We start from the raw sequence: 4140 nt of genomic DNA on the forward strand, positions 1-4140 counted from the left end.
TTTGGAATATGTTTTCCGAAAGTCATTTTCCTGCTTTCCAAACGAACCCTAATATATGTGCAATTATACTTTTATACCCTAAGTATATTCATTTTCACCATATCGCATTTAGTTTTTTCTCCCTATTACATATTTGAATGAATTAATTGTAATTGTTATAAAAAATCTAATAGTCCATGTTTAATTAATTTTTTTAAAGTTTAAATAATTTAAAGTTTTCAAAAGGAAAATGTGTAATTAATTTTTTAAAAAAGTTTTTAAATAATTTTCAATCAATTAGTAATACCATTTCCTTTTCCAATTTGTCATCTGTTTGCTTTTCCATTAAGATTTTTTTTTTATATTTTCAATCAATTAGTAAAATCAGTTTTCTATTCCATTTGATATTTACTATTGTTTAGGCAGGAATTTCACAAAGGATGATTTTATTTTTATTAATAATAGTATAGATATATAAGTGTAGATAAGTATTCAAATTATTATTATTGGTGTAAATAATAATTAATAAATTATTTTTTCTTATAAAATTACGCAAGATTTGTTTCCATTATTCTCACAATTATAATGGTTTAATTATTCTCAGAATTTGGTAAATAAAATTTTGTTACTAATTAAATTTTATTATTTTTTTACCAATTAATTAATAATATTAGTTTGTGTGAGAAAATTGAAGGGGAGGATTTTTCTTTTATTAATAGTATTGATAGGTGAATATAGAAACAATATTACCAATTAATAGATATTAGTTAATTTCCATTTTACATTTTCTTAGCAAATAAGCTTTATTAATTATTTGACCAATAAAATATTTAATTAATTGAGTACAAAAGTTTGGGCTGGAAAATGAAATAGGAGAATTTTACTTTTATATATAGTATAGATTATTTTTAAGTTTTTTTAAAAAATAATTTCAATTTGAGGTGACCTTTTAGAAACCTGCAAATTAGACAAATTGCATGAAATGAGTTAGTTTAAATACTCAATTGTAATTTTTTTAGGTTCAGTAGCCTAATTACATTTTCGTGTGCATTTCGGTGACCTATTTGACCCTTAGATTTGTGCATGGTAAGAAAAACCCTTTTAAAAAAAAAGGACAGCAATAACGTTGTCATATTTGTTTCCTGTTATATGTTTCCTTTTGTTTTCTATTACTCCAGATTTTGTGGATTTTGTGAGTTTCTCCGTAGTACTTCTTGACTGTTTATAATATTCACTTGCCATATTTGGGAGAAAATAATAGTGTTCTAGTCTAGTGATTTATAAGGCATATTTAATGTATATAGAGACGTGAAGAACAAAGCTAGGGTTGAAAAAACAAATTTATAATGAGGTGTGGTTTTTAATATTCTGTAAGGATATGAATAGTTTGTTAGCAGTAATGATAGCACACACACATATACTAAAGTTGTGTCATGTGTTAACATTTATTCTTATTTTATAAGAAGTATATCAAATAATTAAAATACAAATTTACAATTAATATATGCGCTTAGTTTGTAAATTTGATTTCTAACTTTAACTACTGGCTATACATGTTTCTGACATAGTATCAAAAGTTTGTTGTATGCTATTATTTTTTTTAGGTGTTATTTAATTGTGAAATACAATTTCTTTCTTAGGCATTTCATCAATAGTGTTAAATTATTTATTTATTTTTTTATTAATTTTGACTAATGAAATAACTCAACATGTGGCAAATGATGATATGCCAATCTGATGCCAATATAAGTTGTATATGCTAATCAGTTTATCTTTTCATTGTCAAATAACTTGGAAATATATACACAATGTTTGAATATGTAAAATTAAAAAGTATGGAATGACTGTTTTCAAAATTTTATATATATGGTAAGACTAAATAAACATGACAATGATGCCAATTGCCAACCCTAATCTTCTCATAAACATCAGAAATAATGGAACTAATAATCATATTGCCATTGATTGAATCTTCCAATGTGTTGCCATAACTTAAGCTAGACATGGATGCAATCCTCCTTTAGAGGGATTTGATCAACACAAATACTGTAGTCTGTAAAAGAATAGTATTTATGATAATTATAAATAAAAGATGTACAAATAAAAATATACAAAAGCCATGGTAAAAAATGATGATACAAATTAAGATACTTAAGTTACCTTTCATGAAATTCCTTAAACTGCATTGTATCTTGATTGAACAAAAGCTATGTAGCATTAAGAACTGTGGAGATTAATATCACCAGCAACATAAAAAGCTCACTGATTAATATCCTAGAATCCTAAAAATACTATCAAAACCTAAATAATTGTTACCAGTTGCATGTGTTGAGACTTACTATTGTTATCAGTCTTGACTCTACACAATTGCAAAAGAACAATTATAGAAAAAGAATATTGACTGCAACCAGAATGAAATTTTAATAGAATATGGACGAAAAAAGAAACCAAAAATAGGATATCATTTACTGGAATGTCAAAAACATGACCAAAAAAATGAAAAATAGTATATCCCAAAAAATAAAAATATTATATAAAAAAATGTAAGCAATGGATACCTCTTTAGTCTTCACCATGAAACAGCATTCCTTACATTTGATAGAATCACTACCCCTTCTTTATGCAACTTCATATGTATGCACCAAGTGAAGTTTAATAGCACATGAATTATTATAATAGAGAGAACAGAGGCAGGAATACGTTGGAAGCTTACAATTTAAGTTTCAGCAGAATGATATGTTTAAATAACAAAATGTTACCATAATAACCAATAACCAATAACAAAATAAATAAATAAATGTCATAATTATATTATTCTATATCGAAGGCATAATAATTACTATAATTACCATTACCATCTATACTATATAAATTATATCATTCTAATTAATATTACCAATTATTACCAATTTCTATCATTGTATCATAATAATTATATAATACTATCCGTAAATTACCATAATTCTATCATAATTATATAATTCTATCCGTCAATTACCATTACCATATTACTAATAAACCATAATTAACATAATTATCATAATAATTACTATATTACTAAAATACCCCTACGTTTGGGCGGAAAAATTTAGGATGAGGATATTGTTTTTATATATAGTATAGATATAGATTACTTAGAGATGAATTATCTTAGATGGTTAAGTATGTATGTGTTCTAATAATTGAGGTTAAGAGATTGAATCCCTACTTAATTAATTTTTTCTTTCAACATATCTTGTTTGTTTTAATCTTTCGCCTTCACTTGAAGAAATTAAAATATAACTAAATGTATATAAACATTGAAACATACATTTTAACTAAAAAATATCTCTATATATAAAATAGCAACAAGAGCAGCAATAAATGCAGCACAAAAAAACGGCGTCGTAATGGGCTAATTTTTTCACAAATTCCCGCCCAAGTGTAAACGCCGCCGTTTGCCAGACCGCCTTTGTAGGATAATAACCAGCGCGTCTTTACGTTAGGTTTTACCAACGTTGCAACATTAAATTTAGTGGTTTAATGTGATCCAATTACCGAAATGTATTTTCAAATTAGCCGGAAAGCATTACCGGGAAATATAATAGTAAACCGAATCGTCGCTAACGATTCGGTAATCCATGAACAATTATAGAGCTCCTTCACGCTCATCATTATATACAGGCATATGTATACGATCTCCATAATGCCTTCTTGGATATATATACTCTAGCCGTCATTAACGGTTAGAGTACCAAGGCAACAATAAATACAGTACATTTAGAACTCTAAAGCTTCTAAACATCTACATCTCAGATATATATTACATGCCATATTAAGCTATAGACTACACACAGATACAAAAAAATTCTCCAGTGCTGTTATCTTTTGCGTTCTGCTGCTAAACGATTTTGTATAATGGGGATGTATTGTCTTGCCAACCAGTTGAAATCCTGGAACAGACGTAGTGCTATAAAGCTACGAGTGATGCGTACCTACTGTGTAATGGAAAGGAGAGGCTCTACTCAGATCAAGAGCAGAGAGTTGATTTTTCATGACGAAGAGGTAAGTATTTTACAGTGAAAAATATCTGTACATAAATACTTCATCCTGCAAAAAAAAAAAAAATTCCATGTTAGTTTTTCTGTACATAAATATTTCACGAACCTGCAAAAAAAAAAA

Source organism: Ipomoea triloba, chromosome 14 (genome assembly GCF_003576645.1).
Source record: "Ipomoea triloba cultivar NCNSP0323 chromosome 14, ASM357664v1".
NCBI lineage: Eukaryota > Viridiplantae > Streptophyta > Magnoliopsida > Solanales > Convolvulaceae > Ipomoea > Ipomoea triloba.